We start from the raw sequence: 12,976 nt of genomic DNA, 5'->3' as shown, positions 1-12,976 counted from the left end.
CATTTTTGTTGTTTCTCATAAATATCTTCTGTTATCACCCTTCTCTCGCTTTTCATCATTTATTTGTTTATTATCTCTATTCTTTCTTTTTTACCTCATTTCTATTGTACTTATTATTTTTCTTCTTTCATAATCTCACGTCAAGTGCTGCGGATGTAATTTTTGTCAGCTAATTTAAGATCTCTATCTTTTAAACATCGAACTTTAGAAATTAATTATATAACAAAGAGAAAATTCATATATGATTTTAATTGTCTAAATCTCTGAGCTCTTGACTCAACACTTGTCTAAAACGTGTGCCTACTGTGGTCCAAGGTAGGATAATTTTCCTTTGCCTACGTCATAATTCTTTCATGGACTTTTGGCCATTGATTCATAGTTATTGTTTTTTTTTTTTCTCGTTAATGTTCTCTTTTTTCTTTTTGGTTGCTTTATTATTTATTTGTTCTCCAGGCATCACTCTCTTTCTTATTTGGCCATGTTCTTTTTAGCTATTTTTTAACCATCATTCTGTTTTTTTCTGCTTTTATTATCTCATGTCTAATATTATATAATAAAAATAAAATTATATTATATATATATATATTTATTTATTTATTTATTTAATATGCATTTAAAATAAAAATAAATCTTATAATATGTATAATATATATATAAATAGAATTTTCTTATCTAAATATTGTTATTCAAATTTAAAGTCCAATCTCTTGACCAACAATTTCTTATCACAGTCAAAGCTTCACCTTCTGATGTCAAATCGTCACGGCCATGCACGCAAAAATATAAGAGAAGCTATTGCTAGAATTATACAAGTTGCGATACTGTGATCATGGTTATTCTTTAACGGCGTAGGCAGGATGACTTAACTCATGAATGTTTCAATTGTACCCCCGATCGGAAGAAGGATTCAACAATGTCAAACCTCCCTCCAAGCTGATTTATATTTTCATAGAAAAATTACATCATTTTTTATAAAAGAAACTGAGTCAAAAGAGAAAAACGATCCGATTTGAATTGAATTGAAATAGAAATACCTAAAACAAGAAACTAAGCAAAGACTTCTCCAGAAACAAAGGCTCCGACTATAGTTGATAAATAAATGCGGATTGTTCGAGTTAAGAACTTGATGTCGATCTCTCTTTTTGTCTCCTCCCCTCATCTCAGCCATCAACCTCTCTTTTAGAGGTTGCCATCGACCGGAAACTGTTACCATGTTGGGGAACAAAGTGTTAGACTCACGGTCGAAGAAGGAAAAGTTGGGCTATTGTGAAGGATTATTGTTGATTGCTTCTCGAAGGAGAGCCATTGTTGTTGATTGCCACCAGCAAGAAGAAGAAGTTTGTTGATTTCTTCCTCTCTGGATATTTTCTAGGGCTAACTGGGATTTCAGAAGGCTCTTATTTTGAATTCGATGAGGTGAAGGGGTCACACGCCCCTTTCTTTTATAGATGGAGGGATGGAGTCCTAGTTAGGTTAGGACTCCCTCTTCCTAGTGCTTGTAGGGATGGAGCCCTAACTAAATTAGGACTCTCTCTTCTCTAGGTCGGTACCCTTTAGTTATCCCTCTTATTAGTTGGTCTAAAAATAAGTTTTATGAGAACTTCTATTTTCTCGTAAACATAAAAACTTTTAGATTCAAAATTTTTTTTTGCACAACCAATTAAGTGGGAGAACTAAGGGACAATGATAAGAGAAGATTCCCTAGAGAAAAAGAGTCTCTTAGGACACTATCCTTTCATCTATTAAATAAGGAGGAGTGTGCAGGCCCCTTCAAAACATCCAAGTCATAGTCGCCTGAAAGATATCTAAAGTCATACAAAGATAGTAGTAACCCTAGATAAATCCTTACTAGTCATAGGTGTCCTATAAGTCAATCACGTATGATACGTATGCTATGCACTCTTTTTGCTTATTATTATTAATTAATATTTTTCTCACTTTATATTACCCTTTACATATATTGTGATATTCATGGATCTGTGCAATGAGAATCAAATCGTGATAAGATCACAATAATGATATCGATTCACTTTTAAACATAAACCATAAATAATCCTAGTTATATGTTATTCAAGAGGGATATCGAGATAACTAGATAGACTAGTGTGCTATATACTCATTCATATGATGAAGGCGATTAGTCTCATAGTTGCTTATGTGATGACATTAGAGATACAATCCAAATGCTCATTAGAGAATGAATTCATTGATTGATCCGCTCATGGAATGTTGAATGGTTGATGATACCTTATTGTCAAATAGCGATTATATCGTCCCATTGGTATATTTGGTCCTTAGACTTGAGACACCAAAGATGTCCTATATGAGTACTCCAATTTTTTATACCGGACTTATTGGCCTAAAAGTTCCAAATGTAGCACAACCGGTCATCGGGAGTGATAGCCAATCTTACAAGGGCTATTAAGTGCTGATAGAGGATTATCCTCCCTCGGTGTCATAAGAGGAATATCTCATGTATTCTTGCTCAGGATATTAGATAGATGAGGGACTATAGATACATAGTAACTAAGGATATACAAGTCTAATTGATTGAATTCCTCTATATTGTCTAGGCACTATAGGGTAGTGGCCTAGTACGTCCGTAGTCGATGAGTTGAGTAAATTATTATAGAGATAATAATTCATTAAGCCAGAAGAAGTTCTGATAAGTATGGCTCACAACCAACTCAATATGGGCCTAGAGGGTCATACACATATAGTAGGTGTTACGATGAGTATATGTTCGGAAATGAGATATCCATTAGAGCCCCCTATCTTATTGGATTTCCAACAAGCCCTTGAATTATTGAATCTTGTGGATAAGATCCAATAAGAGCCAATGAGAGATTATTGGGTAGAGATCCTGTTAGTCATAAGTACCTTGTAAGCCAATCACTTGAATGATGACACATGTGACATGACATGCACTCTTTTTGCTTATTATATTATTTGATATTTGATCACTTTATATTGTTTGTTGCATGAATATATTGTGATGTCCATGGATCTATGTAATGGGAATCAAATCGTGATGAGATCATGATAATGAGATCGATTTGCCTTTAAACACAGACCCTAAATAATCCTGGTCATAGGTTACTCGAGAGGGACATCGAGAAAATCAGATAAACTAGTGTACTATATACTTATTCATATGATGGAGGTAGCTGGTCTCATAACCGCTCATGTGAGGACACTAGGGATATAGTGCATGTGCTCATTGGAGAATGAGTTCATTGATTAATTCGCTCACGAAATGTTAGATGGTTGATGATACCTTATTCTTAGATGGTGATTTCATCATCCCAGTGGTGTATTTGGTCATTAAACTTGAGACACCAAAGATGTCATATATAAGTACTCTACTCTTTGATACCGGACTTATAGGCTTGAAAGTTCCAAATCAAGCACAGCTAGTCATGAAGAGTGGCAACCAATCTTATGAGGGCTATTGAGTATCGATAGAGGATCATCCACTCTTAGTATCATGAGAAGAATATCTCATATGTTATTGCTCAGATAAATCCTTGGTTAGGGTCATTTAGATTCAAAGAGAAAGAGTTCTCCGGGAGAATCCGATTAGAGCGAGACTCGAGTAGAAATTATATGGGCCTAATAGTATCATACCCGGTATATAATCTTTGGGGTATTAGATGGATGAAAAACTATAGATATATGGTAATTGTAGATAGATAGGTCCAATGGATTGGATTTCTCTATATCGTTTGGGGACTACGGCGTAGTGGCCTAATACGTTCGTAGTCGATGAGTTGAGTGAATTATTATGAAGATAACAATTCATTGAGCTAGAAGGAGTTTCGATAAGTATGACTCATAGCTAGCTCAATATTGCCCTAGAAGATCACACACATATGGTAGGTGTTGCGACGAGTAGAGGTTCGGATATGAGATATCCGTTGGAGCCCCTATCTTATTGGATATCCAATAAGCCCCTGAATTATTAGATCTTATGGATGGATCCAATAAGAACCAATAATATATTATTGGGTAGAGACCCACTAATATAAAATACTTAGGTAATTGGATGGAGATCCAATACCCAATATGGTAGGATTCATTAGAGTAAATTGACAAGGGGCCTCTATAAATATGAGAGAATCAAAGGGCCATGGGCTAGGTGTTGAATCTCCTATTTTGATGATAAAACCAATTGATAAGTGTTTATGATTTGATCCACATTTTTAGTGACGTAGGATACTTCGATCAGAATGAGACAATTAAAACAGGAAGAATCCTGTTGGGCCAGTGGAACATGTCAGAAGATTGGACGTCGAGCCGGAGGATCGATCGACGTATCGATAGAAGGCTTCGGGCATCGAGCCAAAAAGAGCGGATATTCCACCAAGGATATCAGAGTTATGGAGTCAACTGGCCGATTGGGCAATAGGCCGCAAGAAAGGATGATACACAGAAGAATCGGACGAAGCATCGATGGCCCAATGACATGCCAGACAACATGATTCAAGCTTAGTAATAATTGTCTAGATCGAAGTATATTTTACATATGCAGGATTAACTATGATAGCAAGGCATGAAGCAAAATAAAGTCCCGGAGTCAAGGACGCGATTTCGTTAGGAGTTCGGGAGTTCGTCGGAAGACCAGATGTTCGTCGGAAGTTCTGTAGGAACTAGTTGAGAAGTCCAGGAGCTTACCGGAAGAAGCTCATTGGAACTTACTAAGAAGATCGTCGTGAAGTCCAGAAGCTTGCCGAAAGTCCGTTGGAGCATTGCCGGGAGATCGTCGGAAGTTCACCGGAAGATCGCCGGAAGAAACTAAGACCTAAGGACTTGTTTAGCTTAAGAATGACTTAGATTTCGTAGTTAGCACATAGTTGGGATTGTATTTGGGCCAACCTAATTAGGGGTCTGTTGGGCCCATGTAAGAACTGTGTTGGGCCTAATGAAAAGACCCAAACAATGTCCCAAGAGGTGACACCATCGTGGCATAGTCTCCAAGACTGTGTCAAGCGGTGGTACTGCTCAGACACAGCCTCCTAGAGGCTGTAGGCGGTGGTACCGCCCAGCATAGCCTCCCAGGTGGTGGTATAGCCAGATTGGGCAGTGGTACCACCCAGTGTAGTGTCAGTGTTAGATTGACACTAGCGGTGGTATCGCCCAGCACAGGTAGTGGTACCGTCCGAACCCAGAAAACCCAAGATAAGATGTTTTTAGGCTCCAAGTTTGAATCAACTTGAGGCTTATAAATACCCCTCTCATCCCTGGTTAAACTACACAAGACTTGAGAGTAAAAATAGAAAAAAACACTGCTGTAATCTTGTGTGAACTCCTCTCAAAAGTTCTAAGTGTTAGAATAGTTTGAGCGAGGAGTAAGTGGGGGTGTAAGGGTTATCTCCTAAACCCGGTAAAAGAAGAATCAAGTTGTAAAAGGTGGTTGGTCTTTGCCTATTGAAGGAAGACTGATAGTGGATGCCGGTGGCCTCGACGGAAGAAGAATCGACGGAGTGGATGTTGGTCATGACAACCGAACCACTATAAAAATTTGGTTTGCTTTACTTTGAGCAATTTACTTTAAACTATAAACTGTCTTATTATTACTTGCTATGCTCCTCTTATTGTTTTCAAAGATAAGCATTTTCGAAATCGATTTTATCGTACAAAACGAAGAAATTTTTGTAACCAACGTGATTTGACCGCTGCACTAATTTACCCCCACCCCCCTCTCTCAGTGCCGACTCTGTTCCTAACACTAGGTTCTTTTTTGCTGCCACCTCCTATTCTCCTCTCTCCCTCTCCTCCTCATATTATAGCCTCTATTTGGGGTATGTGGATAGAAAGAAGGGCAAGCCCCTTCTTGATTGCATGGTGCACACGAGGAAGGGATTTGGGCAGGGATTTGAGGAATGTCTTCGTAGCCCCTACCATGTGGATCACCATTAGAGAGAAGGATAATTGACTTTCTTCATCCTCTCTCATAGTTCTACAGGTTTTCAGGGATATATGATCTCCCTAGGCAACACATCTTTCTTATACGCGTAGTTTTCAATTTTGCAGGTTTTTGCACACCAATCTTTGCACAATAATGAAACCTTATTTTTCTGCAAGAATTCTAGGATTTTTATTTTTTGTTCTTCCACTATGCATATGATGTCACCCTAGTTTTCGTAACAGTGGTATCAAAGCCAAGTTGTTTGTGCAAAAGATTAGTTTTTAAACTGCATATGTTGTGTTCAATCACATGAAAATTATTTTACACGATTGCTATGACTTTTTGTCATAGTTTTCACATCTGTGTTGTACCTTTTCTTGTTGTTAAGTGGTGTTTTAGAGAGGGCTTTTGATGTCAAAGAAGTTGACACAAAAGGGGTGAAAAAGGGTAGCAACTATTGTTGCCCTTCACCATGGCTGAAGGTTGCTTGCAGCCTTGGGCAAGAGCAGCACCTTACTGCTCTCGGCCTAGCCAAGAACTATAAGGTTGAGAGCCATAAAGAGGTTCTCAGCCATGGGCGTGGTAGCCCCTATAGCCAGGTTTCCTAGCTGCAAGGGGCACCCATGGCGGCCAAGGTTTCCTAGCCGCAAGGGTTGCCTTGGTAGCCAGGACTGCTGGTCGCATGGGGCACACAAGCGACTAGATTTCCTAATCACCCATGGTAGCCCTATAGCCAAAATTTCCTAGTTGCAAGGGACTCCTTGGTGGCTAGGGTTTCCTAGCCACATAAAGCAATCTAGCGGCCTAGGATTCCTAGCTTCAAAGGAGTCCCTATATGGTAAGATTTCCTTACTCAAGAAGGAACTACCTGCCATGTGGGGCACCCTATGGTAGGTTCCCAAAATATTACATATAATAAATTAAAATAGTTTAATTAATTATAGTTATCTAGTAGTCCTCTATGGTGATGTGCACGGATGATCATGTGTACATATGATGTAATTATTAATATTATTGGAGCATGCGAGCCACCAATTTATTTCTCATTTATTGTTGGGCCTACGTGCCTATGATTAAGTTATAATTACACAAAAAGGCATAGCGGGAGCGTGGAAGCGATAGCAGGATCCATGAGACCAAGATGAATGATCGCGATGCATGGAGATGCGGGAAGATACCGACGGAACCGACGAGGACGAGATGGATGATCACAAGGAATGGAGATATGCTGCTACACATATAGATCTTGATGTGAGTGATTGAGCCCACTAGCTCGGGCCTGATCACATTAGGTTGTGGTCCATGATCATCTTGTGTGATTGCTTATATGATGTGTGATTACTTATACACTTACCCCCCCCCCCCCCCACACACACACATATATACATACGATGTAGATATATATTAAATATGTATGTATGTGACACGTTATATTAGGAGACCAAAACAAACTTTCCTCTATCGATAATATTAAGTCGGTAAACGTGAGGCAATTAGATTGACCCACATGGCCTTCCATCATAATAAGAAGAAATTGATTCCCAACATAAGTTGAGTTGGCCGAGTCCCTCGAGGCTCACCTATATTATGATTCGAGATCTTGCTTACGACATAGAGATATCACCGATGACCTGAAAATATGATATGCTTGGTCGAGTCCCTCAAGGGTATACCATCAAATCAGATTAACGATGTGATGACTTAACTAGACATCATGGTTGTTCGAGTACCTCGAGACCATAAAGGTTCGGAGGTCGAATAGAATGAAAGTCACAAGGAGTTATGATCGGCAAGAGTTGTATACCTTTTGGGCTTAACGTAATTGATTGAGTCCCTCGAGGTTACGTTAAGATACCGATTGGACCTCGATCCCTACTAGAGATTCACCAGAGATATCCGATTCACATATTGGAAGGAGTTGTGTGCTTCACGAGAAAATAGTGGGAGTAGAATAAAATAGAAGATTATATCTTAGTTGTTTATTTTTTGTGAAGTCTACATGTTATATATTTTTGCTACATGTTAATTTTCAGAAAATATTGCTTTAAAATTCCTTACGTGGCATCCTTGATATCAACTACCTTATTGGTCCAAACTACATAAATTGGCTCCGTAAGCTGAGAATCGTTCTCATGATAGAAAAAATCATGTGCATCTTTGATATAGTGATACCTACACCCAAGGAAGGGGCAAGCGAAGATGAGATTGCTCGTCATGTGAATTACATAGATGGCTTCACTCTTGCTCAGTGTTACATGTTGGGCTTTATGACTCCCGAGTTACAGAGACAATATAAAAAGATGGATGTCATATCCATTCTCGTACATGTCCGTAAACTGTTTGAGGAACAGGGAATGACTCAACAATATAAGATATCCAATAGCCTCTTCCACGCTAGGATAATTGAAGGGACACTAGTTCAGAACCATATCCTAAGGATGATTGAGTAGATAGAGAAACTCACTGGTCTAGGAATTGTCCTAGAGCATAACCTGTGTGTGGATTATAGGGATTTTTGGAGGTGACATCACATGCACAATGGAAGAATAGAAAACAAAAATCCCTAAATTTTCCAATGATTTGTTCATTGTTGTGCGAAGATTGATGCGTAAAATCCACAAAACTAAAAACTGCAGATATAAAAGAGATCATGTTTTACCTAGGGAGATCATATATCCTTGAATCCTTGTATATTCATAGGGGAGGATAAGGAAGTCAAGCGCCCTCCTCTCTAGCGGTGATCCACACAACAGAGCTACGATAATGCTCCTCAAATCTCTAGGCCTACTATATAAGGAGGAGAAGGGGAGAGGAGAATAGGATGTGACAACCAAAAACCTCTAGCCTTTGAGCCTTTAGTTCCCTCCTATTTATAGAGGTCCCATGTTAACTTAACCCTAATGAATCCTATCCTATTGGGTACTAGATCTCCATCCAACTACCCAAGCCTCTTAGATTAGTGGATCTCTATCCAATAATATTTTATTGGCTCTTATTGGATCTCATCCATAGGATCCAATAATTCAGGAGCTAGACTCTATAAGATCATCATGAGAGGAATATTGTATAATGATTTATTTATGCTAGACACTACTTCATAAATCATGAATGTAAGTGTGTCTAAGATGAAATAAGATGAGGTGAACAGTGTATACCTTTGGCATTATAGGCTAGGTCATATCCATGATGGAAGAATTCAAAAGTTGCTAAAAGATGGATATCTAGATCCATTCGACAATAAGTTATTTACAACTTATCAGCCTTGCCTTTATAGAAAACAAACCAACTCTCTATTTAGTGGGACTAGAGAGAGAGCTATTGAGTAGCTGAAACTCATACATAGTGATATATGTGGTCTTATGTCAACTCAGGCCATAAGTGGTTACTCCTACTTCATTACTTTTGTTGATGATTTTTCTAAGTACGGATATGTGTACTTAATGAAGTACAAGTCCGAAGCCTTCGAGAAATTTAGGGAGTACGAAAATAAAGAGTATCAAGACTCTTTGATTAAATCGAGGAGGTGAGTACTTAAGTACAAAATTCCTCAAGGACCATGTGATTCTATCCAAATGGACACCTCTTTATACACCTCAGCTCAATGGTGTATTCGAAAGGATAAATCGTACACTGTTAGATATGATGCAGTCTATAATGAGTTTCGCTGACCTACCTATCTCATGCTGGGGATATATCCTAGAGACTATAGCTTACCTTCTAAACAGAGTTCTAGTTAAGTCAGTAGTGTCTACACTATATAAGATTTGGAAAGGGAAGAAGCCTGATCTTGATGTTGTTAAGATTTAGGGCTACCTAGCTTACGTTAAGAGACACAACTCCAACAAATTCGAACCTAGGATGGAGTGGTACAAGTTCATGGGATACCCCAAGGAAACTTGTGGGTATTATTTCTTTCACCTCGAGGACAAAAAGATATTTGTAGCAAAGAGAGTAGTGTTCCTTGAGAAGGAACATATTTTTGGTTGAGATAGTGAGAGTGTGATAGAGCTAAGCGAGGTTGGAAAACGTAGCTTAAGCATCATTCTATAGCCCGAGTTTATTCAGGTACCTAGCACACAAGTTTCGACTTTACATAGGTCCAGTAGAGTATCCTATCATCCTACAAGATATATGGGACATATCAAGTGAGAGGATGTTAAGGATATTGATCCTTAGACCCACGAGGAGACTATTATGAGTATAGACTCCGGGAAGTGGCAAGAAGCCATGAATTCTAAGATGGATTCTATGTACTCTAATAAGGTTTGGAACCTAGTTGATGCACCCGAAGGTATCGTACCCATTGGTTGTAAGTGGATCTTCAAGAAGAAGATCGGAGTTGATGGAAATGTAGAGACCTATAAAATGAGACTAGTGGCTAAGGGGTATTGTCAAAGGCAATGTGTTGACTATGACGAAACATTCTCACCTGTAGCCATGTTAAAAACTATTTGAATTCTATTGGCTATTGCAGCATACTATAATTATGAGATATAGTAGATAGACGTGAAAATCATATTCCTTAGTGGTAACCTCGAGGAGGAGGTGTATGTGATATAACCTAAGAGATTCATATCCAAAGAAAGTCCATATAAGGTGTATAGGTTGTTTAAGTCTATTTATGGACTAAAGTAGACTTTTTGAAGTTAGAATATAAGATTTGATGAGGCGAGATCTTATGACTTCGTTAAGAACGAAGATGAGCCTTGTGTATATATGAAGGTAAATAGGAGTGCTATCACCTTCTTGGTGCTATATGTGGATGACATTCTAATAATTGAAAATGATATAGGAATGCTTTCCATAGTAAAGGCTTAGCTATTTGGACATTTCTTCATGAAGGATTTTGGAAAGCATCCTATATCTTGGGGATTTGGATCTATAGAGATAGATCTAAGAGGATGCTTAGTTTGTCCTAATCCAAGTATATAGACACCATTGTCAAAAGGTTTGGTATAAAAAATTCTAAGAGAGTTCTCATACTGATGACACATGAGATATCGATTACTAGGAGTATGCTCCCAAAGACTCCTGAAGAAAGGGTAGACATAGATAGAATACCCTATGCCTTAGCGATAGGGTCAATAATATATTCTATGCTATGTACTAGGCTTGATATAGTGCATGCTTTGAGTGTCATGAGTAGGTATCAAGCGAATCCAGGCTTGGAGCATTGGAAAGCAGTAAAGTGTATCTTTAAGTACTTGAGAAGGACTAAGGATCTTTTGTTGGTATATGGAGGTAGTAGCCTCAGGGTTGAGGGCTATATGGACTCAAGTTTTCAATCCGATGTCAATGACAACAAGTCTAATTCAAAGAATATGTTCACCCTAAATGGAGTAGTATGGTAGAAGACTTTCAAATAAGATACTACTGTTGACTTGACCATAAAGTTAGAGTATATTGTTGTGACAAAGACAACAAACGAGGGAGTTTGGATGAAGAAGTTCATCACAGATCTAGGAGTCGTGCCGAGTAGTGAGGAACCGACTCCTAACAATAATATATGGGATATTCCTCTTATGACATTGGAAGAGGATGATCCTCTATCGACAGTCAATAGCCCTTATAAGATTGGTTGCCACTCTCGATGACCAACTATGTTAGATTTGAAACTTTTAGGCCTATAAGTCTGGTATTAAAGAATGAAATAGTCATACAGGACATCCTTAGTGTCTCAAGTCTAATGACCAAATATACCACTAGGATAACGGAATCATTGTCTAACAATGAGGTATATCTACCATCTAGAATTTCGTGAGCGGATCGATCAGTGAACTCATTCTCCAATGAGCACCTGCACTATATCCTTAGTGTCCCCACATGAGCAACTATGAGACCAATCGCCTCCATCATATGGACAGGTATATAGTATATCAATCTATCCAGTTATCTTGATGTTCCTATCGAGTAACCTATGACCGAGATTATTTAAGGTCTGTGTTTAAAGGAAAATCAATCTCATTATTGTAATCTCATCATGATCCGATTCTCATTGCACAGATATGTAGATATCATAATATATATAACATGTAATATAAAGTGAGAAACATGCCAAATATATAATAAGAAAAAAAAATGTGTATCATGTCACATGTGTCATCACTCGTGTTATCACTCGTGTGATTGGCTTGCAGGACACATATGACTAGTAATCTCTCATTTGACCTAAAGCCAATCACTCACATGTTTGATCCCCATCAGACTTATGTGATGCTCAAAGACAATATGAGATAACGATTTTGTCAATAGATGAAACTCTTTCCACTACTACATCTCCTTGGGCCACAATCTCTCTGATTAGGTGGAATCTCCTTAGAATGTGCTTAGACTTTTGATGAGACTTTGGTTCCTTTGCTTGAGCAATCACCCTATTGTTATTGCAATACAAAGAAATCAACTCCTCGCTGCATGGCATGACTCCTAGATCTATGATGAACTTCTTCATCTAGACTCTCTCCTTTGCTACCTCACTTACAGTAAAGTACTCTACCTTTGTGGTCAAGTTAACAATAGTATCTTACTTGAAATATGATAAGACCCTAAGGTCTTATCATGGAAGAAAGGGGAGAAAATGGAATGATAATGATCGCTTCGAGGGGATCGGCCTCCTTGATCACTTCGAGGAGATCGGCCCTCCTTGATCACTTTGAGGGGATCAGCCCTCCTTGATCACTTCGAGGGGATTAGCCTCCTAGGATTTGTCCATAGAGTGGAATAACATTTCATTGATTGATTCTTAAAAGAAAGGGTTACATCACTATTTATAGAGTTCCACCTAAAGTCCAAGACTTGGACTCTTAATAATAAATAAATATTAAATAAACCTCTACCTGACTCTAACTGAACTCAATAAACAACTGAACTAAACAGACTCAATAAACATTATTCAAAAGCTCAGAAAAAAGGTATTAACAGTTCCTCCATCTTCAAATCAGCCTTGTCCTCAAGGCTGAGCAGCATCAATCTCGGGGAGCTTCTCTTTCAGCACTTTAGTCACAGACTATTTGCAACGCATCACAACCCGTTGATCAAGTATGGTATCCACTTTTTTATAGTGTAAGCAAC

Source organism: Musa acuminata, chromosome BXJ1-5, assembly GCF_036884655.1.
Source record: "Musa acuminata AAA Group cultivar baxijiao chromosome BXJ1-5, Cavendish_Baxijiao_AAA, whole genome shotgun sequence".
NCBI lineage: Eukaryota > Viridiplantae > Streptophyta > Magnoliopsida > Zingiberales > Musaceae > Musa > Musa acuminata.
This window is presented reverse-complemented; position numbering follows the sequence as displayed.